Source organism: Symphodus melops (assembly GCF_947650265.1).
Source record: "Symphodus melops genome assembly, chromosome: 15".
Lineage (NCBI taxonomy): Eukaryota > Metazoa > Chordata > Actinopteri > Labriformes > Labridae > Symphodus > Symphodus melops.
This window is the reverse complement of record NC_136705.1, coordinates 20,055,127-20,079,803: the sequence shown is the minus strand read 5'-3', so window position 1 is coordinate 20,079,803 and position 24,677 is coordinate 20,055,127. Positions and strand designations below refer to the sequence as shown.

The 24,677-nt window shown below is 41.5% G+C and overlaps 1 protein-coding gene across 2 annotated transcripts in view; it reads right to left on the bottom strand.

Annotated features, from left to right (window-relative positions):
* lzts2a (leucine zipper, putative tumor suppressor 2a) overlaps positions 1–24,447 on the bottom strand; it is a 41,823-nt gene extending 17,376 nt beyond the window's left edge. The window contains exons 1-2 of one of the 2 annotated variants that reach the window (XM_079362932.1): positions 24,099–24,447; positions 6,392–6,498 (exon numbers count right to left, since the gene is read on the bottom strand). The gene's annotated coding sequence lies outside the window, so the exon portion shown is untranslated. Of the gene's footprint in view, positions 1–2,117; positions 2,385–6,391; positions 6,499–24,098 lie in introns of those variants that run through there. The other variant, XM_079362933.1, reaches the window with a different exon arrangement.
* Positions 24,448–24,677: the final 230 nt, after the last annotated feature.

Sequence of the window (24,677 nt, the reverse complement as noted above, 5' to 3'; positions counted from 1 at the left end):
AATGTATATTCACACACTGGGGCACCGATGTTACGCCATTCAAGACGTTGATGGTGGAACCTCAATAGAGCGCTGTCCTGGACCGCAACCTGTACAGGGCGTGTCTTCCTAATTCAGTGTTAATGCCTCTCATCAAAAGACTGTACACGCTGTAAATATCATGATGTCAAGCTGATCAGGACGTATGGAAAATGACAGACCTGAAGATGGGAAGTCGCAACTCTATCTGAATCCTCATCTTCTCACTTGACTCATATACCCTCTTCTTAAAATGAGAAATGTTATTTGCTCCACTTACAATATCATTGAACCATTAACAGCCCAAAAATGCCAATGCTTGAGGATTTGCCACTTTTTCTATACACTGCAGTTGATAATTTGAAGTTATCATTGTTTAAAAAATCTACAAGTACGGCAAATTCCATCAAATTGGACGTCCTTCAAAAGGTGACATTTTGCTGTTTTCCAAGTTTGATTTATGAGCATGTGTCTGTACAAGTCCCCAGCTTTAATTCCTCTCGAAAGCCTTCCAGAGAGAGGGAAAGACACAGAAGATAACCTAAGAGAGATTAAAATATTTGTGATTGAGGAAGTGATTTGTTGGATGATAAGGTTAACAAATCTAAGAGCGGTATAAAATCTGAACTTGGACAGAATGAGAAAACTCAGGAAGACCAAAGGCGAAACAGCAATTAAAGGTCTCATTACCTTTTATTTGGAGCTACTTTACAATCTTTATAGCTGTACTTAAACACACCATAGAGACACTTTAAGCATGAGTCAACGGGGCTGGAAAGGGTTACGTACGTATCTGCTGAAACACGTGATTCACATTTACCTCATTTGTTTTGTTAAGTGCAGATGAGGTAACCCATCTTCTCCATGTCTTAACCCAGTCCAACTCCCCTCCTCCACAAAACTCAAGTTTAACTATACGCCAACGTTTGCGTCTTGACACCTGCCCGTTTACAGCCACAATGTTTATGGAGTCAAACGTCACTCCTTCTAGCTCTGCCAAAACCTAGTCTTGGTAATTACAGTCTTCACCCAACATGCATTCAAACGAAACCTCAACATGACACCCTCAGATAGACAGATACTACAAAGAGTGTACAGGCCTCAAACCGCTCTAACCATACAGTACATGTATCTGCTGACACATAACAAACTACAATATGTGGCCACGTTCAAAAAAAGTTTTCTAATTACATGTGTGGGGACGACAGAAGAGAAACAATGCCCAATCATCAAAAGTAACAAAGATTCTCTTTGACTTTCCTGTACAAAAACATGTAAGGGTCAGACTTTGAAGATGCAGCTTAATGATCTGCTGGAAATATATCTGCTGCCTCATGCTCTTTCTTATCTTCAGAGTCAGTGGGCAGACGGATTGAATAACACCCTCCTCCTCCTCCTGCTTCTTCTTCTTTCTCCTCCAGGCCAACTGTCCAAAGGATAGGACAGCTTTTCTACAGGCTGGAATTTCAAATCAATAGACTAGAATGAGCAGATTACCCAGGATCAGGATTAGAAAATCTGTGCTCCCACACACCACCAAAAACCCATCATCCCACCTCCCAAAGTCCATAGCGGCGTGTTAGTGGCTACTTTTGCTGGACAAACGTCTGAAGGATCATTTGGAGCAGAAACATGAAAAGTAACTTTGTGTCACTGCTACTAAGCCCAGTCTTAACCATTTTACTCTCCTTTTTTCTCTACTGTACCATTGAAATCTTATTTTAAGCACATATTAGAAACTCACGCTGACTTTTTTCTGCCTTAATTTGCATTCCTAAACCAGATTCAAGCCCTGTTAAAATCAGTGTTTCCATGAGAATAGGCCCGCCAAGCAACTTTTGACTTCAACTCTTTCCGCTACACACCTTCCATTATTGGCATTTCCGCAGCTGACACCCTTTTAAGTGGCTTCAGGCTGACTCAAGGTGCTCATGAAGACAAAGTTTCCCATAGGAGATTCATGCAAGCAGAGCCAACCTGGGACAAGGAGCAGCGCAAAGAGAGCCCAAGTTTGAAGACATACGCAAGTATTTTACACACGCTTCTGCAGACACTGACACACACACACACACACACACACACACACACACCACACTCACCCCAGTGAGATCCCTGCATCGCTGCCTTTACTTGTCTCCGTCTCGCTTGGAAAAAAAAAAAGAAGTAAAAAAATCACTCCAGTCCTGTCTCCTGTCTCCTTAACTCCAGTCGTCTACCTCGTCCTTGCAAAACTCCAACTTCCTGCTGTTAACTCCAAATCACAACAGGACTTCATATCCCGACAATTTCAAATGGAAGCCCCCTTATTTTCCTCCTCTCCTCCTCTCTCTTCTCACTTCACTCCACTGTTCTCAGTTTTCCTTCCCTGCTGTCTGCCTTAGCACCGCCTCCCCCTCCTCCTTCTCCTCATTCCTCCCTCCCCTATCTCACTTTTGTCTACCAGCCCCCCTGCCTTCTAGTTTCCCTCTTTTAACACACTCCTCTCCTCTCCTCCCCCTTCCCTCTTTAGACAGAGCTTCATCCATCCCCTTCTTTTTCACCCATATTCTCCGCATCAACACAATCTTGCACCAGTTTGAACATCTTCTTCCCCAAAGAAATGTCTGTTTTCGGGGTGTTTGTAAAAGCAGAACGGGCTAAACTCATCAGGGGAACACCTCCTCTTACTCCCAAATTTAAGCATTTGCCCCCAGGCTTTAAAACACTACAGTTACTCTAAATTATGCAATTATCAAACAACAACTACTACATCAAGAGCTGTAGTCGCCTCAACGAAAGGGGAGTCGGTTCATTCAGATGGGGTACGTTACATAACATGTTTCTGCTGCTCTTTGCACACTCCACATGCGTTCCTGTGCACATGAAGGGAAGCAGGTAACAATGCAGGGAATGAATGAAGACAAGGTCAAAGCGCAGCAGTTTGGAAAGGGTTTTGTATTATGAGTGATGTGATGGAGCTGTTCGGAGGTGATTAAGTGAAAACAAGTGGTGCAGGGAGATGGGGTAGGAAGCAGCATTGATTATTTGTTCAGTCTGGCGCAGTGATTGGCAGTCGTTTGGTTTTGTGAACTCCTCAAATGAAGCAACTTCTACTTTCAATGAGATTTATTTTTTCATTCTCAGTATGCTTCATGAGGAAGTTAAAATCATGTTTTTTGCAAGTGTTTTTTTTTCTTAAAACCTGAATAAAACCTGACTCTGCTTTAGTTCCAAGAGCCCAAGGGGTTTTGTCTATCTCTAAACATCAAATGTTACATTAATTTGAATACCTCTATGTAAATGAATCATTGGTATCTGCATGTTAAACCCTTTAAAATTACTTTTGTAATCCACACATTTTTACTAAGTGACAACTCAAAGGTCGAATATGAGATTTCATTTAAACTTTTCCATTGTTATTACATTTGATCAGATGTTCCTTCTTTTCAAAGTGCTATAGCATATTAGCATGCTAACACACTTTACTAAGATTATTCACACATTGACCTTCAATATATATACGTTTCGTAGCTTCTTCAAATGTGAGGATGTAAGCATTAAACTAAAAACACTGATTTGCAAGAGTCCAGGATTAATCTCCCTGATCAGTAAATTGACCATTTGTCATTCATTCATTTATCAGTTGTTTTTGGTCTGTTTGTGGCACACAACACTAACAACTCTTGGTATATTGTTGCATGCTTCCATGGAAAACCAGTAGGAGGGCTTAGTAATGCTGGAGAAGAATACTGTTTGTGTGTGTGTGTTCCTCCTCTCTCTCTCTCTCTCTCTCTCTTTCTCTCTCTCTCTTTACTGGAACTTCTCCTGTAGCTCCCTCTGAGTCCCACGACTGAACAACAAGTGAGAAGAGAGTTCACTTCTGCTCTCTGACTTGGCACTTTACTGCCATTAACACAACCTGCCTCTCCATGCTGGAAACACAACACCAAAAAGCTTTTCAGTTTTTGTTGTGTGCGTGTGCGTGTGCGTGTGTGTGTGTGTGTGTGTGTGTGTGTGTGTGTGTGTGTGTGTGTGTGTGTGTGAGTCAGCAATCATTTCTATTATAACCCCCCCCCCCCCCAAAAAAAGGTAATAATAATTCACAAACTTTTTTGTTGTACCTTTACATGACCTGTCTTTTATTTTCATATTTTTTAACCGTATCTCTGTTTCTAAACAAAATTCTTCATAGGAAATAAAACGTTCATGTTCTGGCCAAAAGGGGGCAGTGCATTTGCTGAAAACACAACATTCATATGAGGCCATTTTGTATAGACTCTTAATTCAGCATATAAAGAGCCACATTAGCATCTTTCACACATGCGCTGCACTCTTGAAAATGTTCCAACATTACCTGCATGGGATACATGTTTGAATATAAAGGACCGACTGACCTGCTAGCCCTCGTCAATAACGACGTAGCCTATGTTGCTTTGTTTATTTTTGTACATTTTAGAAACATCCTTATAAATGTTGTCTTGACATTTACTCAGAGACAGTCAGGTTTGAGACTGCATCCAACAAAGATTATCACGTGCTGTGAGGCGGAAAGTGAAAGGCAGCGTTCTGTAAATATTAGGGCCTGACAGCCATGAAGGTATCGTAAAGGTGTGGACTCATGTGGACGTGCTATAGCTGTTTAATGATTTTAAAACAAATCCTGTTCCTTTGGCTTCGTCTTTGGTCTTTACCAACTCCTGAGGGATAAATGTGCTCCTTCTGTTGCTTTATGATTAGATTTCACAACTTCAACGACAGGCCTGAACCGCTAAATTGACACCAGTTGATTTGAGGATAGCTAATAGCTAGCTAAGCTTCATCTAACTGAATCAAATTAGCCTAGGAGCATGGCTACTCTATTCTACTCTACCTCCTAACCAAGCATTATTTTGCACTCCTAAAGTCTACTACAAGGATGCCTCAGACTCTGTAATATTTCCTGTCAAGACAGCAGGTAGAAATGTTGTAGTGTTAGGTGCTTTGATCACCATGCATGCACATTTGAGCAAATATCTGGCCGAGTGTGTGATATAAACTGCAGCGTACTGGAGCTACCACTTCTTGCTGACAGCAACGCTGATGAGACGGAGTCTTTTGTATTTTGAAAGTGACCTTGTCTAAGCAGGCGTAGGGTATCAATGTGGGATGGCTAATGAGTGGGCCGGCTCATGAAGGAAGGGGACAGCTGGGCTGGGACAGGTGGAGCAGGACTAGAGGAAAGACGGAACAGAGGAGACAGCAGTGGATCTGTAATGGAGACGACGGAAAGAAGAGAGGAAGACAGCTGCTGCTGTGTTTACCATGTATTATTATCACCACCATAACTTACAAAGCACTGCACTTTACTGTGAGGACTGAGCTGATAGAAATGATAAGGGTAATGCCAGAGAACGATGCTCAAGGCCAAAAAAAGAAACAAAAATGTTTAATGTAGCCTTCCACAAGTCTGAGTTTAAACATCAAGAAATTGCAAATGAAGATAACAGTAGACATTTAAAGCATCAGAAACTAGTATGGATTTCTGTGCATCCAAGCTTTGGTATTAATTACAACAAATGCACAATTATTTCTGTAGACCAATTATAAGAAAAGTGTACACCAGGAGACTAGAGTGAATTTCAGTGTTGACTGTTCTTTGAGTTGTATAATACAGACATTTAAAATAAATCACTGCTTACAAATGTCCAGAATGAGATCAGCAAAGAGAAAAGACTAATGTTTGGTCCACAGTGGTCGCCAAAAAACAACATGGAGTTTTAATGAAAATATTAACTCTGATATTATAAATGCAATTTAACTATTAAATGCCATTTTTATAAATACTGTAAAGGAAGTAGCACAATTTATTATTTTAAGGATTAGAGTGTTCAGGAAATTTAAATTTGCAACAGAAATAAACAAATACTCCTTTCCAGACCTTGTTGCAATCACCCGGCAGCCTTATGGCACATCACGGATTTATCCCCAAATTCCTGACCCCTTTGACCCCTGATCTACCCCCTCCTCTTCCCTCTGTCACACACTCCAACTGCCATCCATCTCCAAAACAAATCCCTAAATGGACACTTCAAAGAGGAAGTCCAAGACCCCCCATTTCCATAAATGTGTGTGTGTGTCTGTGTGTGACAAAGTGACCACAGTAGGTCACTCCAAACTTAGCCCACACCACTACCAAGTAAGACCATTGATCAACGTCCCCAGACTCCCTGAAAGACAGGAGAGAGAAAGAAAAACACTGATAGGGCGGGAGAGAAAAAGAGAGAGAGGACAAGAGGGGTAGGAGGAGGGCTGTGGGGGAATGCCTGAGTCAGCAAATATTGAAGGTCAGCGTCGTCAGAGAAGGGTTTTGTCTGCAGAGGGCGTTTTATTTTATTTTGTGTGTTTAGTTTTTTACCTCAGAGTGCCGACCAATGTTCCCCTCCTGGAGGTCTGGGGGTGGAAGGGAAATGGCAGAGAGCTCTCATCCCAGGATCTCACTCCACTCTCACCCTCTCCTCCAACCTGAGGGAATAAAACAGAGAGACGTTTACCTGTTGCCTCGAAATTGGACTTGGGTTCGCTTTTTGAAGTTGCAAAATATGAGGATGTTGGCCACTAGGGGGCAGCAATAACAAGTTTTTAACATTTTTTAGAAATGTAGGGGTTACAATTTCTTTACGCAGGAGTTGATGGTGGGTCCTGAACCTAAACCAGTTGTCATCATGGTGGTGGGCACACATGTACAAATGGCCGATGGTTCTTGGATGCAGCGCCCCAAAATGCGATCAGAGCTGCAGCCTGCCGTGTTGGAATGTGTGCAGTGCCTTAGCTGGTTGGTGGCCTCGCAAAACACACTGTTAATGTGTGAATGTGTTTGTGAAAGGATACATGTGACATGACGTTTAAAAGGGCCTGGAGAGGTCGGAAAAAGAGAAGCTTGTTGTACTAGTCCAGTCCAGCCAGCATTTAAGATATTAATTCTAGCCAATAAGTATTCAAGAGTGCTGAGGTTATACAAAGGTAACCATCTAAAGTTCAACTCTGAAAGAAAGACGTTGGTGTTACATATTTCTCATCATTGTTTCTCCTCACTTATGTCATCTCTCTTCTGTCACCTTGTCACAGGAAGCTCGAAACAACCCCACCCCCGTCAGAAAGACATACAAGCCTTAGGAGTTCATAACCTTACCCATAGGCTGGTAAAGTTTAAAAGTGAAGGGAACAAACAACTACTCCATTGCAACTCATGAAAAGTACTGCATTCAAAAAAAAAAAAATGAATGAGGTAACAAGGCAGTAGATCTTTGTAATGTATTGATTTCGCTCGTAACACCTTAAATTAGCTTGAAATGTGTTTTCCTGGTTAAGTGCCTGGGGGAGAGTCCATCAAAACAAACCTCTGAGCTTATCCATCGCCAGGAGAATTATCTGAGCAAACACTTCTGTATTGAACATCCTGCATACAGACTGCAAGACAATAACTTAAGATGCTATCTTTCATACATACACAGGACTGTTATTTCTAAACAAAATGTAAACGCCTCTCCTTATTTAATTACATATTTGTATCCTCGGATATTCCCCCTTCTTTCTCTCCACCTCCTCGCCTCTCTCTACACAAGCAGCCAATGAGGTAATCAGTCTGCTTGTAACAGTCTGATAAGTGAAACGATAGAGTTATTGATTTTGGCCGGTCTGTCCCGGTGCAGGGGTCAGTGCTGCCACGTCGCCCGGCTGCCAGGACGAGTCTTAAAGCTGCTTTCAGGAGCCATGAACAGATGCTGACTGGGCTCTTTCACAGCTATTGTCATGAGAGATGGACTGTAGGAATATGGAGAGCCAAGATCACAGATTTTCTGAGGTAAAAAAAAAAAAAGTCAGAGTCCATGGTATCAGCTGGAGCGGGATGTTGTGTTGTAGCTTCACAGAAAATCTGCCATCAGAGGTCAAGCATTGATCAACAATCGATGGAATTCTGCAACATTTGTCTTTCAGATAGATGAAAGAGGACATGTTTCTTAATCGTAATGACACTAACCCAAATTATAAGACAGAGCTACATCAAAAGCTTTGTATTTATACCAGAACAAGCTATGGCTGAAAAGATCAGAATTTCAACCTTTTCTTTCACAAAACACAATCAGTAACAGAGATGCTAGATCGTGCTTATTCTGTGCAGATAAAAACAGATAATATATAATCTTTTAAATAAATCCAGATCGTCTATTTTATTCAGGCGAATTATCCTGTAATGCATGATTTCTGACTTATGTTTAAATTGCCTGATGGCTCTAATTTAGTTGATGTTGTTGAGATGCTCAAAGCCTTAACAGACTAAAAACACATTTCCAAAGTAAGAATGAATATTAAATATCTGGACCCCGTTTGGCTATAGACCAAGGTATAACTGATTAAAGTTCCCACTACAGTCTGGGATTTCTGTCATGAGATGATTGTGTTTCTGCCTCATTTGATCATCATGTGTTATGTATTATTTTACTTTAAACACCACGGAGACGTACAGAGGCCCGATATTATGAGGCTGATAGGGTAAAGATTTGAGTCTGTCCTCACAGAGAGCCTTCAGGTGGACAGATGGTCGAGGTCTTTCCTCAGGGACACAAGGGAGGGTCATGGAGGAAATTGGAGATAACAGGAGAGGGGGGTTTGATTTATTTTGACGCACAATCCCCTTAAAATGGATTATTGCTCTTTGTAATGCATGTCTTTTTGACATATGCTGTTGTGTTATTGATTAAGAGTGTTCAATTTTCTACCTGGTCTTATACAAGCTGATTCTTTTGTAGCCGGTTGAGTTGCCCCCTGCTGCTCATTTGAAAGGATGCAGGTTTAAGGCATTTCAGTATTTGGCTCAACTTTCAAATCAGAGGCCAAGTCTCCTTCATATTCAGTGTACTGTTTAAAGCCTAACGTCCAGAGATAAATATTAGCTATGACTAGAGCTCCTTTTTATAGACTGCACATCTTTAAATGTTTTCAGGCTTATTTGGATTGTCCCCATATTACATATGAATAAATTGAGAGAGTTTTGTTTTTGTTTCATGTTAACACTCGGACTACCAGTCAAAACAGCAAAGTAAAAAGTGCAGAGATGTCTTGTTGATTGATCGGTTTTTCTAGAAACTTCTAGTTTGGCAACCATGTCTCATTTACACATAAACCCATGAAGGCTAGTTTCATGATGCTTAAGAGATTAATTCTCAGGAGATATTGAATGTCTTCACAAAATTCCAGGACACTTTATCAAAAAGTTGTATTAAACTAAATTGTATATTTTTTGTCAGAAGAATTTATAGAAGCTGTTGTTGCAAATACAGGCACATGTGCTGCACAGTATGCATGCATGCATGCACACACACACACACACGCAAACGATTACATACATTTGACCCCAGTCATCTTGAGGTCAGCTTTACATTTTTTAATTTTAATAAAACCCACATCAAGGCCAGAAGACATGACCTGTGAGGCTGTAATGATCTGTGCTGCGTCAGAGCTCATAGACACAGTCACACACACAGTCACGCACACAGTCACACACACAGTCACACACAGTCACACACAGTCACACACAGTCACACGCGAGGATGATACATTATGTGCAGTATCTCCAATCAGAAGATGAGATCTCACCCTGTCCGATTGATGGGGACCCATGGGTGCAGATTAGATAGAGATTATTTATCCTGTAGATCACTAGTGGATAGATTACACGGCTACAGCAGCATATGTCCTCTCTGCAGGGACCACACTTAATGTGAGTGCAATGACACTATGATTTAGGGTGGCACTCCCACAGGGTGCCGCAGTATTAACTCCAGCTCAGGGTGTCATTAAGGTTATGCAGCCTGTGTGACGTGTGTTCACTTTGTAAATCACAGTGCATTCAACTTTATAGCTATGTGGGAACTTCATGTCCGTGCTGTGTTGCAATGTTTTGCTGTTCAGGGGGAGTGAAGGAGGGTGAAGGAGAAGCGGCTGCCATCACAGAGAAGGCGGAGCCAAATCTGTGCCAAGGTGACTCTTACAGGATGAAACAGGAGAGAGAGAGAAGAGTTCAGCTCAGTCCTTTAAACACATCAAACCACATTTCATACTCACCTAGGAGTGGACACGTCTTTTACAACATTTCATATTAACTTCAATGACGGCTTTTTCCAAATAATTTCATCAAGTTTTTTTTTTCTTTTGCTTATTGTTGGATTTTTATACTTTTAGAGAAACAGGACTATGGAAAAAGTCAAAAATCACTGAGAGTGAGAGAGAGAGTGGGGGAATGTCATGTGATCAAGTAACCATAGGTTGAAATCAATGACTTTTGCTTGTGAAAATGGGGTGTGCAAACTAACCGCTAGGCCACCGGCGCCCCACAAGTTTAATGTTTTGTGGCCATTTAAATGTCAGAAAAATAGCAAAATATTCCTTGAACAGTTTTCCAGCCCGAGGACAGATTTAGTCTAAATCCCAATAATATTCAACTAACAATGTTGATGACAAAACAGCAAAAATCCAAACATCTCCATGTGTTGGCAGCTGGAAGAGATAAATAAGAGACACAGTTTGACTGAGAAATGAAAAAGAGTTGATTTGTTTTAAGAATAGTTATCACCTTTTGACTCTGATGGTATACATTTATCATAACTCTGTGATTGTCAACAAAACATAAAAACAACTATAGGACCCAAACGTAGGCCTTATATTGATTTAAAGAAAACTATAACTTCACAGTTCACTGTACCAATTGGAAAGTCGATCAGACAAAACAGGTGAGATGACCAAGTTAAACATGCTTTGTTGTTTTCTGAGTGGCATTTGCACTTATTGTGACATTTTAAGAAGCAAACTATGATCTATGATCTATGATCATGATCATGATCATGAAGCAAATCATCACCATTTCAGCTCAATTAAAAGAGTCAAAGAATGCAGCCCTGGTCTGACTCACTCAGAGACACTTAAAATGATAGCTTGCTCTGAATACACTTGTTATTCTCTTGCTCCTAATATGACAAATCTAAAGACACATTTTGATTGTCTCAGAGTGAAAACGACCAAACTGCTCCTCCCCATCAGGCTGATCTATCAAATAAAAGAGGTGACGAGTCAACTGCACATTTTCTTCCCCGGAATAGAATCAATAGGAATAGTAAAACTCTTCTTCCCAGGAACGGAGCACTCAGATAATGCATTTTCTATGTATCTCTCTTTCCATTTCAGGCTGTCATTAACCGAACACTCATATTTTACTCTGGGCCCGGCACTTTGCCTGCTGCCGCTGTCATTTCTCCAAGAAAGTGGAAAGCTGCTTTGTTGCCATAATATGCCCTGTGTGATGCTTGGCCCACTTTCCAGCTTGCTTTCATTGTGTAAGCACACATACATAAAACATGATTTGCTGCTTCAATTTCTGACTTTTATTCAGCAGGGATTTGGTGGCAGACAACATCAGAGGCATGAAAAGCAGAGTGAAGCAGCAGCGAAATGCAACTCTCTCTCTCTGATCCCTGGAGCGAGTGACAGATCGAGAGAGAGAGAGAGAGAGAGAGAGAGAGTTGGCTGTGTTACAGAAAGAGAGGTTTAATCACTGACCTCCAGACTTACAACTGAAGACAAATGGCCATGATTAATGAGGGCCATTCATCTTATAGGTTGGAAAAAAAACAACAAAGGGAACTGCATTTGCCCGTGCTGCTCTGATGGATCTATCTGCTGAATATATTAAGCTCCAGTCCTGTTAGTTTGCACTTCGCTCCTGTCGCGTCGTGGAGTCCATGTCAGGATCAGTGAAGTTCCAGTCCTGCTCACTAGAGGGCAGCATGTCAGAGTCTGGATGTTTTAAAGTTGGCTGTTCTCTTTAAAAGCTGGTGTGAATGAACCAATGATGTTTGTTGATTCCAAGTACTCCAGCTTTGTTATACTTGTTTAACTAAATCAAGAAAAAAAGGCCGACACTGAAACCACCATGCACACATATTATGTAAAAGTACAATGATGAGTAAAATGTGTCCTGTGAAACAATCTATTTCTATTTTTTTGGAGAATACCAAAAATGTAATATACTGATGCATTAGCATCAGTGCACAATTATATCTGTCAGTTCGAAGTTAGTAGTATTATTTTATTTTATTCCAGTTTCCCAACCTCAGAGTCAGGACTCACACCATACTCACATATGTGGGATTGTGAGACAGTAAATGAAATAAAGTTGCAGAAATGGTATATAATCTATTTTTTTACTCTCTGTGGCATCAAAAAGACAAATAAATTGCATTGACAAGAGCTTGGCATTATTTACAGTCCACCTCGAGGTGTTATTCTGGTCTCTCTTTACAGCTTCAGTACTCGGTGTCAAAGTTAGTACGCATAAACCTTATTCTCATATTAGATTATTTTTACAAAGCTTTATCTTTGAGTTCTCTCTGCCCCTATGCCAGAAACAGGACAGTTTCTGACAGATTTTTAAACAGACATTTAGAGGGGAAGCAAGCAGCAGTGAAATAATCAGAAAATGTCCTTCTGTTCAAACCTGTGTTGTGCTTACGAAACTGGAAAGAAAACGACAACACAAAACTTCACATTTGATCAACTCACGTGCCTATAAGTACAAGGGGTGGAGAAAAATAATAATTTATGAATACAACGAGATACTTATCTCGATTATTGAATTGCAAGAACCCCGAAGATTCCCAGCCCTACTAAGTACTGCACATACTTCCACCATGACCTCATCATGTTCAGAACTCGATCCCCGCTGATTGGCTGATCGATACACTTCTCCTCCAACTCTCCTCTCTCTCCACACTGTCTCATCCCTCTCAGATTTCACATCTTAAATCGCTCTGGTGTCCAGATTAGATGAGAGAACATGAGATCAGGGGGTGGGTAGCAGCAGCAGCAGCAGCAGCGGTGGTGGTGGTGGGTCTTATCTATCTGTGTAAGCGATCTTAAGAGCTGCAGCTGTGGCCGAGCATCAGCTGCAGAAAACAACTGACCTCTGCTGTGGAAGCCTTCTTAGTAAAATAGAATGCTCATTAGTGTTTACAGACCGCTGATGAGTAATGAGGGTCATCTTTGTGCAGAAAATGCGAGTAAAATAATACAATTAGGGAAGGAAATTTCAGCACATTGACCACCGAAAGAGAAAAAACAGATTTATCTTGGATTTGAACTGTTGCAGGCTGCCACTGTCGTCGTAACAGTCTGTCTGTCTCGAGGATGGGAATCTCCTTTTGTGCTCTCTTTCATTGTTTTCCCTGTCTCCTATTTTCCCTCTATTATTTTAAATACATTTCATATGCCCATGTTTCCCTCTGCCTCAGCTCAAACAGATTATGCACAGGCTGCCAGACGGGAGATTTGCACATTTTTCACTGAAGCACCTGTCAGCATCTGGCAGCACTTGAAACTGTGCATCGAAAATAAATGCGTGGAATAGAAGTGTGACAAACAGCATGAGAGCTGCTGCTGTCACGGTTCATATCGCTTGCAGAAAATTGAAAGATTTTTTTTTGTCTGTATCATGTTTCACCATCCATGACCAGCACAGTGGGAAGGTTTGTGCTGACACACGAGAACACGCAGAAACAAGTCTGAGGAAGCACATGAAGTGAACTTATTGTCCTCTGATCACTGGATGAAGAAGTACTTAGAGCTTGAAAGAACAAAAGTACTTCCACACATTTGTACCAATTTGACTTTTATATCAATTCAGATGGGAAGAAATGTCTTTGTTGGGGCTGCTTACAGCTCATGACTAAAGACTCCAGGAAGATCCTCTACAAGGAAAAATTGCGCATTTTACACATTGATTTATTGTTTTTTCCAGTGATATTTGAAAATGAACTAAAGGCTACAACACTATATAAATGTAATGCTTTCTAAGTACAATGATTCTCTCTCTGATTTATTGGAGAAGGATTAAGTACAAAAAAAACAAAACCTTGAAATAAAGTACAAAGACCTCAAAGTAAATGACTTTCGACCACAGGCATGCCATTATCCTTTACAGCAGAGAGAAAAGTCTTATTTACAAGAGTGTGGTCAATAACCAACAACGAAGCAAAGAAAGAGCAAGGGGGAGTTCAAGACAGGAGAGCTGCCTCAGTTTGCCACACGAGGTGGTGGGAGAGAAAACGTGACAGTGCATACGTCACTTCTGTCTCTGGAAGCATGCAGACTCCTGCACACATGTTGTGAATGTTCGGGCTCATGTGCGTACATGAATGCGTGTCTGTGTGTGAGTGTGCCATAGTGTAAGTGTGTTATTAGAGCAGGGTGAGCCGGGGGCAGAAACAAATGAGGTCCTGTGCAACCCCGGGACTGTTCCATGAATCACCAAGGAACTCTGCTGACCAGTCCTCCCTGACTGCAGCTCACAGTTAATACCTTCACATGCAACGTTTTCTTAATGCAACATTAAGGTTTAGTAGATTGGGTAAATAAATAGCATTTCCCCTCCCAGAAGACCAATAGATAGAAATAGCAAATGTGTGGAGCTTCTGTCATCGAATCTTTATTTAGAGTGTTGGGGTGAGCTGCAGGGTGACCTGTGTTTACTTTGTGTGAACAGAAACTCCACTCAGGATTAACAGCCGGCAAAGACCCAGCCTTCATAACCTCAGAATTCAGTTCAAAACAGGAGCTCTTTCTTTGGCCTGTGAATCGCTTTGTATAAAGTATGTGCATTTGTGAAAGTGTACTTTTACGTGTGTTTGCCTGCAGCAGGTACAACAAACAAGTGCACTGATGTCATCCACGTTGGCCAGAAGGAAAGCCCACTGTGCGCTGTGAGAGAAGGAACATGTTTCTCTCACGTTCGATTTCACAAGTGCTTGAAGCTCTGCTGTATGTATGTTAGAGCACAAACACAGATATGCAAATATCTGAGAACATAATAAAAGTTGAACAACATTGGAGATTGTATTTTGATGATTATATGGAGAACTTTAATAATGATGATTCTTCTTTTCTTTATATTTCTTAGATATGTCTCGTGTGGTATGTCCACACCTGACCAACAACTCATGACATGATCACAAAAAAAGCTTTTTATAGTATAATCAAAATACACATACATCATATTTAGACAGAAAACAGATTTTTTTTTAATTTTGCCGTTTGACAATCTCTTCATCCCCAGAGCTAAATGACACGCAATGTCAGCCCCATTTCACAGCATATTTATGTCACACGCTGTAGGGTATTTAACTCCTGCACCACAGCGCCACACACAAACACACTCGAAGAAAAACACACTAACACAGAGACAAATGCTTGAAATCATCTGTGTGTAATTACCCCCACATCTTCAGTGTCAGAGGTCAGCAGACCCAGGTTTTGGTGACAGTCTGTATTTACCCCCCTCAGGGTGTACACTGTGTGTGTGTGTGTGTGTGTGTGTGTGTGTATGGAGCTAATGGGAAGTGACACGAAGACCGACATGGATGCTGAGCTGGGCTGTGCTGGGCCAGGCGGTGTAACCCAACAGCAGGGATAAACTATAAATAGACAATTCCCAACACTCCCCCACCACTACACACTTTTTTTTCTCCAGGTCTCCTCTTTTGCTTTATCTGCAGACCTTCTGTTACCATCTCGAAATTACTTTTTCTTTCATATCCCTGATTTCATCTTCTCCCTATTCCGTCCAATTTTTTTGTGTGCCTGACCTTTATCATCTTCCCTTCCTTAAAAGTTCTGAAAAGCCAATGGGTGGAAAGAAAACAAAGAAATGCAAAACACTTGAATAAATCATAACCCCAAACCAATCTCAGGGAGGAGTGGGTGAAAGGGGGCTTGTTAAGGGGTGAAGATGCGGGAGACAGAGTTATGTAAGCGAGGCTAATCCCCTCCCAACCCTGCATAGCAAATGAGACTGGATGACACTGGCCTCATTTCATCCGCTCATTTCTGCATCTGCCGCCTGCTCCTCCTCCAAACCGCTCCAACTCTCCAACTCCTTAATCTATCTGTTTGATCTTTGACAGCATATCTCTGTGTTTTTACACACCAGCAGATCCTGGTCTGCTCACAATGTGCAGAAGTTGGAGTTATAACCCGTGGTTTTAATCGTAAAGGCGCATCTCTTCCTCGGGCTTTTCCGCTCATATCAGCGCTAACATCAGATTTTTTTAAGCTCTCTTACATAACACAAGCCAACAAGGACACTGACACAGGAACGCAAGTAATGGGACATAATCCTGTTCAAAAATTCTGCTGACAACAACGATAAATATTTTAGATCCTTTTTAGTTTGATGCCAGATAGTTTATATACAGAGCTTACATACAAATCATATCACCATCAACCTTTATAACATTTACAATTTGAACCAACTAAAAAAAGCCTTGCCCATTTCCCACATGACCCCTAAGCCCCTTCAGCCTGTCTTTAACAAGTCTGACCAACAGTTGGACCTCTTCTAAACCCAGTCGCCCCCAGACACCCAAACGGCCTAATCTGTTGAGGTATGTTTTGCTCCAAAGGGTCACCAAGGCCGGTGGACTTAGCTCGCTCTAAAAGGTATTAACGGACAAAAATATTGATTAAATCATCTCATGATGATAGTTCACGAGAGTGTCAAGTAAAAATACACAGTCAAAGTCTTTGTGTTAGACCAGGCTAATACTACATTTAAATTTTAGTCAGCAATATACCAGCTTGACATCTGCTGTTAGCATAGCAACTGTGTATATGTTAGCATATTAACGTAACTGACTAAGCAGCTAAGATGGCTGTTAGCTAGTTTTATCTAAAGAAAATGCATTTGTCGTACTTTGGAGGGGAAAGGAATTACTTGTCATTTCAGAAAGTTTAAAGCAATGTGAGAAGTTTAACAACTACGTGTGATTAATGAGGGAATCAATCAGGTCTTTCTGAGACTCGGCTCTGCGGGAGTGAAACTTCTCCGTAATGATCAGAAGAAAAATGCAACAATGTAAATACATTCATCTAAACTCATCAAATAATATCCATCTATCAAGTTCTGTTACATCCATTATTGAGTGTTTCTATTGTGCAATAAGTTTATCAGTCTGAAAACTAACATTGTAAACACTTGCTGGTCCAAGTGACATGCTGCATTTTTCCATCCGACCAAGGGTCAAACTTTGAGCAACCACAACTTGTGGAATCCTAACTTAATAACCACAACTTTATTTTAAGTACCAGAATGGATTTAAACTAATCTTTAGGATGATATGAAATTGCTCACTAACCCCCCCTCTCCACCTCCTTAAATCCTTCTGCTCAGACAGGACGCTCCACTAAACTTTGACCTACTTCTGTTGGCCCTCAGACTGGGCGAATGGGAGGGGGGGGGGGGTCACAAAAACGCCAAGACCCCAAACCCAGCAAGCTTCACGCTGATCTAGCCTGTTAATAATAACAATATGAATATCAAAGACTTGTTTGGACAAAGCTTCTTTTGAATGTCAGATCGCAGAGGGATGCTGGTGGAGGCTTGAGGACGCGTGTATGTGAAAGAATCACACTGGACTCATTGTTTAGTACATTGAAAATTCAACTGGTCACACACATTAACATTAAACATACACACACGTACTTCATGACTCGTGCTGAGGGATAGATTTCACTTTCCTGCTGATCAGACACAAGACAAACTCCATCTTTCAACTTTTTATCCATCCTGTGTCTCTCAATACCACAAAAAGAAATCACTCAGCAGATGGACACAATCCTCCATAACCAATTCTCTGCAAGATAATGCAGAGCAGACAAAGACACCGTGACACAAAGGCAGACAACACCTACGAGCTTCAGCGCCGTCAGTCTGAGCCCACGCCATGGTCCACTTGAAACTGAGCTAAAACTGCAACTATGTTTCAATTCTGCCAAATGTTTTATAAGCGCGTGAAGGACAAGTTTCCAGGCCAGCTGAGTCCTTTCTCTGCACGTGAGATGGGACCGTGAGGGATGAGGCCCGGCTCTGACGAGAGGGCGGTGGGAGTTATGTTACAAAGACCACGGCTGGGACTGCATCCCAGAGGTTCCCGAAAGAATTCTGGGAACATCCGGGCCCAACATGTGCTTATGAGAAAGCAAGAGTCGAAGAGGAGAACATCTGTCAGCAATTAAAAGGAAAGGATCAGTGGCATATTTTCACTATTGAGAAAATGCAAAGAAACGTTTGCGTCATGATGTAAACACTCTCTCATGAAAAACTTCCCCCTCCTCTCGTCTTCTCTGAGAGTTAACCAAAGCGAGCTGACTAACGCAGGGGAAGGGGGAGGGGCATTGTGTAGTACTGGCTTTACTCTGCTGAGCTCAACACACAAACACACACATGGTGAGAAGCCGCCCAAAGAGGGTGGAGAAAATCTAATCTATAAATCAGACACATGTCCAAACAACTGGGTGTCAACAGATCTTTGCTTATGTTATTACCTCAGAGATGCATCGCTGTTCTGTGTCGCGCTGATTCAATTCTGCTGAGGTAGTTTTATTAGACAGGGCTGAGAAGAAGTTGTCGAGACAAAATCCGATTGGAGAGGATCCTTTAAAAAAATCCTGAGTAAATTGCAGCCAAATCAAAGCAGCAGGGGCAGATAAGCTTTTTACAACGGATCAATAATTCCTGATTTACCCTTATTAGAAGAAAGAAGGTTTTCAATAGAAGAAAATCAACACAAACTACTTAATCAATGGCTTTCTCACTTGGAGGAAGAAGTTACTAACAGATTTCTTTTCTTTTTTCTGGTAGAAGACAAACTGTCTGCTTGTGTTTTATGTGTAGAGACGAGATTGCAGCCAATGAAAACACCTAATCGGAGCACCTGCAGGTCGTCTCCACGACCTCGTCTGCTGCCAGGCAATGAGGCTCAATTTTGGACCTAAAACTGGTGTCATCCATCCATCTTGTGTTTGTGTGTATCTGTGTGTGTGTGTGTGTGTGTGTGTGTGTGTGGTCTGCTGTTTCAGCACTGGCCATTTCGGTCCTCATACATCAACCTCCTGACAGCAGTGAAGAGACGCTTTGTGACATATGAGACCACTTTTCCTTTTTCCTAGGACAGAGGAAGAGGAGAGGAGAGAAGAGAGGCAGTGCTGTGCTTTTCGGGTGAAAAAGAAAATTAATGTGATTTTTGATGCATCATGTTAAGATGAGGACTTAAACTTGAATATCTTAGAGGTGCAGTACACAAATATGAGTGTTGAGGAAACATCGCTGGATTGGCCCACTAATGGATGTGTGGAGCGCTTGGCAGACTTCAGCACTCCTGGTTTTATTGTGATCTGTGCCAGAAATCTGGCCACTAAAGTCCATTATACACAGACCGGCTGCTCCACTCTGCATTGATTCCGTCTCTTCTTACAGACAGTAAAGGCTTTCAGGTCCCATCTCTGCCTGCCATTTCAGCTATCAGATTCCAACAGAAACTTAATTCACCTTAAATCTACGAGCACAGGAAAATCTTTCACTGTCTGAATCTACTTTTATGCTGAAGAGGGATCTGCAGAATCTCGGCAGTAGATCAGTTTATTGTCCAAGTTCATGGGCCCTTTTTTTATGGCTGCTTTTGGGTGACTTTAAGTCTGTCAAAGTCAAGGGAGGGTAATGAAAGGCTGAGACAGATGTTGACTTGCTGATGACAGACTGAAAGCAGAAGGGGTGCACGTGTCTGAGCGGCTGCACCTTGAGGCTGAGGCATTGTCAGGGCAGATGCTATGTAGTGCAGGTGTCATATCCTGAATAAAGCTCAAACATCTCCATGCCCCTCTTCACTTTTAAGGTTAGCTTTTTAGCCAAGCCTGAACCTCCTTTTTGGTTAAAAAAAAAAAAAAAAAGGAAAAGGTCATTTATGGCTCCAAAAGAACAACACTGAATTTTTTGTAAATGCCAGAATCTAAACGTCAAAAAGGCAACCTACAAACCCATAAATGATGCCACAGTGGCTTTTTCTTTGTAGTGCCACAGATGCTCCTCATCACAGCAAGAAAATTTAAAGGATCACTTAGTTTTACGTTTTTCTTCCTTTTTGGCCTTATCTGTGGCCATATTTCAGCCTGAATAAAAGTGGAGGACTGATGGTGCCATCTGTATAGAAAACACTTAACACCGCCCCTTTTCAAACAATAAATCTTTGCAGGTAGAAGTTGTCCTTTGGCTGGGCAGACCCAAGCTGACCTTGTGCAGCTTGATGGATGAGTCACCTGCACATATTCATCGTTTGACGAATGTTGTTTTGATCATTTATAATTAATCAGTGCAGCAGTCAGGAGAGCGTCATAACTACCAAAGCCTCTCAGACTCCACTTTGTTTGAAACTTTTCAAAGAAATAATGCCTTCATTTCTATCATTCTTTTCCCTCCCACAGAAGTGATTACTGTGTTTGTTTTTGGCACGGCACAGACCTGGTCATTATCATCAGCACACGAGTGATGTCCTCTGCTGCAATCACAAACCTAATGAAATGTTTTTCTACTGCTGATTGGATAGTCTGAATAATGTGAGAGACTAAAAGACCTCTGAATAACCTCTGACTTAAAATGTCAGAGTTTAAATGCTTTATTCATTCATTTCGAGAGATTTATGAGATTAACAAAGAGCCCAGTAAACCTAGAATAGCTCAGCTGGCTTTTTACGTCAACCAGGGTCAAAAATGCAAAAAAAAGTCCTCATTTGAACTGATTTTAGGCTACGTCCTTTTATGCACAAGTTGAGAAAAAAAAATGGATTTGTCCAAAAGAAAAGATTTGCAAAAGAGGCTGGGATGTCCTGAACAGATCCACACAGAGAGGTTTATAACTCTGCAGAAAACAATCACCACATGTCACTTGTTTTTGGGAGTTTTTCCTTGTTAATGCATTTGATACACTTTTAGAATTCACTCATTTAAACAAATATGGATCTCAACTCAAGAGGCTCTTAGTAAACCTGCTGACTCTGAAAACATCTCAGATGTCTTTCAACATTTATCAGACTCCAATAAACAGGAGCTAAATAAGTGTCTTTTTTTGTAATTCTGGCCACAATAATTCTGTAATTCTGGAGTTGTTCAAAGTCAAAATGAGTGGGTAGATCTGAATGGTAACATTGACTTTAAAAAACTGAAGACGACACTTTGAGTGAACTTCTTAACCTAAGTTGTCACAACATATGAGCCACATTAGTTGAGTAAACTCAAAAAGGCTTTGCAGCTGGTTGCTTTACTTTTTTAAGTTTTCTCAGCTTTTCTTTTCTTAGAGAGCACAAGCCCTGAACTGCACCTGAAAGCTCTAACATCTACATGCTGTCCGAGTGTAAAAAGGGTCCGAGCCTCGAAATATTGTACATTTAAAACTGCAGCTGTTTCATATCCCGCGTCGGGATTTTAAAAAACAACTGCAAAAACACCACAACCATAAGTGAAGTCCTTACACACTTACACACTCGTGAAAGCAAAAAAGCAGGAAAAGAAAGGTCACTGCAAACCCAGGCAGCTTCTAATACAGTTTGTGTGTGTGTGTGTGTGTGTGTGTGTAGGTGTGTGTGTGTGTGTGTGTGTGTGTGTGTGTGTGTGTGTGTGCGTGCGTGCATTCAGTGTGAGGCTGACTGACAGCTTGCCTCCCTCCTACTGTGCTCTTGCTCTTGTCTCTTTAATGGGCTGGCAGTGAGGAACTCTCGATGACACACCCGCTGTTCAACACATCACAGCTGAGAGGAATCACAGGCAGCACTGGATCTCAGAACAAACATCACTCGTTAAAAAACGCTATCTTAAAGAGAAAACAAACTGCACAGGGGATGGTGAACTGCAATACAACATAAAACAGACGCCCTTGTAACTTTATCTGAAGACCAAAAAAAAAACATATCTGAAGAGCTCTTTTGAGCGTACGATTCCCTCGAAGAAGGAAATTCCACGCTAAAGACATCTTATGAAAAATTCAAAGATATATTACAGAAATCACTTAGTTTCACACAAACTCACAGTGGCATTAGAAAAGAGCAATGTTTGTCTCTTAATCTGTTACATGGTGATGGATGATGAGGATAAATGAAACATGCAGCTACATGCATACGTTAATCACATCTACTGCTCAGCATCATCACGGCCACAGCAAAATGAAATGGCAGACCCAGATGGCTGCAGAGGCATTTTACTAATTGAGCGTCACAGGTTGAGGGGGGGGGGGCACCAAACTGCTCCCTCTATTTTACAGTATATCAGTTTAATGTGGAATGTGTGGGACTTTCCTTTAGTTGTTATGCAAGTGTGCTTATCAGGGCACAGATGTGCCTGCATGTGCACATTTATGTGCTGCTTTCTGCTGAGATTATCTAATGAGCAAATTAAGCTGCAAGAGCTGCCGCTACTTTTTAAACAGAAGGCTGGTCTCCATGTTTCAGGTGGAACTAGCAGATGTGCATGGCCTGAGATTGAGCCCTGAGCTGTGTTCAACTTTTCCACTCACATGTATGTCTTTATGCTCCATGGATGGAGAAGATAGGAGGACAATTTATGCTACTATAGGAGCAGAAAGCACACTGATCCTTACTTTCCTCGTGTTCGTGCAAAACTGCATCAAACTGAGGCTGAAATGTGTTATTATTTTCATTATTAATTCATTCATCTTATTCTCATTAGTCTATCAATGTTGAAAATGTGCATAAAAAATATGCTCTTCAAAATTTCTAAGAGCTCAACCTGACACCTCGAGATTGCTTTTTATTGTTAAGCATAAAGTCTAAAACTAAACAGTTTTCATTTAATGCCAAAAAGGACCCAGAAAACCAGAACATTTTGACTTTTAAGAAGCTGGGAAATGTTTCACATGAAACACAATAAATCGACCCTGGGAAGTCACCATGTGATGAAAATGATCCCTCAGCATCTAACCCTCCTCCCCTACCTGCCTCCTTAGCTGCACCAATCACAACCACCCGACAGCTTGGCTCTCACCCCTCCTCACCACCACCAAATCTCCACTTCTCTCCTCTCTATCTCTCTCCCTCTGTGTGTCCTGCCACCTCCCTCTTCCTCCCCTCCGCCTCTGGTCTGCTCTGCTGTGGTGACAGGACAGGATGATATAGGGTCTCCCAGCGAGGTGGTGTGATGCTAAGTTAACATCCATGCAGCAAAGGATGCAGCATGTGCCTGCATAAGCATTTAAGAAAGCAGCATGCATGCATTTAAGTATAACTGTTGATATGTTTGCGTTCATTTCTCACGGCTGTGAAAACGTGACATCTAACTCATCAATCATCTGCAAGGAGGGCGTTCGCCACATAAGAAAAGGTGATGGAGAGGATCTAACGCATTTATATCTGGTCCATGCATGGAGTTATTTATGGTCCAATAAGACCCTGGGCGTTTCCAGTTCAAACTCACTAATCCATATATTTAAGTATCAGCCCTGATAGACTAAAACAAATGAAGCAAAGGTCACTCTCTCTCTTTGTGTGACCTTTTCCTTTTCATCACATTCCCTCCATTATGTGTTAAAAGGAACAGCGGATATCAAGGGAGAGAAATGCCAAAACAACAGAAGTGGCATGAAAAGGCAGTTAGTGTGTGTGTGTGTGTGTGTGTGTGTGTGTGTGTGTGTGTATGTGTGTGTGTGTGTGTGTGTAGAAAGACCCCATTCACTGAAACAGCTGGATGGAGATAACAGAGAAATGCTTATTCTCTAGTTTCTCTCTCTCCCTTGTACCCACAGTGCTCTCTCTCTTCACACTCACGCGCACTCTCCACATACCACTTTGAGGGGAAACAGCTGAAAACAGTTCACTGGCACACTGGTGGAAAAATTAAGTCACTGCATTCAACCTGAACAACTAAACAAATTATGCTGTAGTGCTTTAATTACTCAGTTATTTCAACAAATTATGTAGTTAGAATTAGGCTACTTCAGACACTGGTGCAGCAACAATAGTCAGAAACTTTCCCCGACCCTATGTTGATATGTCGGGGGTTAAACACGACTTGATTACGACTAATTGTGCATAAAATTAGACAACACGAAACTTTTATTTTCCCTCTACATGTTGGTGAAAGCTTCACGATGAATCTTGTAACTTAATTTAACAGAAAATCCCGCAGAGTATGACAGCATGTTATCTCAATCCCTGTTTAGGGATCTACGTTCATGTACTCACTTTAAACAAGATGTTCTCCGCAACCAGCACGCGCTGCAATATCCTCCAACTGTCTCGAGCGAATGCCTGCTCGTCTTTTCTTTTCGTGGTATGCTACAACTTTTTTTAAAAACAGTAAGCAAACAAAAACACAGTCCTCTTCTGTGTCTGTGTCTGTGTCTCACTCTGAACCCGTCCGGTCTTCAGAATCTCGGTTTGGTCCCTCTGCTGATCCGGATCCGATGTTCTCTGCTGCTGCCCAGACTGCCTTTGGAGTGCGTTTGGTTCTGTCACCTTTAAAGCCCGGTCTGCTGCCCTGTGCGAGCTTGCTGCTCTGTGCTCTAGCAGGGGCTCGACTGATGATCCACAACACTGAGGTTTAGGACCAGGGAAGACAGAGCAAGGGGGGGTCCGTAAGGGAGGCAGCGACGAGCGATAAGGCAGTTTCTCTAGCAGAGATTTCTGGCGGCGTTACAGTTATTTTTCCCAAATCAGTTTTGTATTGACATTTTTTGTTTTTAAAAAACTTTACATTTTATATATTTTTTAACGTATAATATGTTCATAGAAATAGACGGGGTAAACTACTGCCTGTGACAT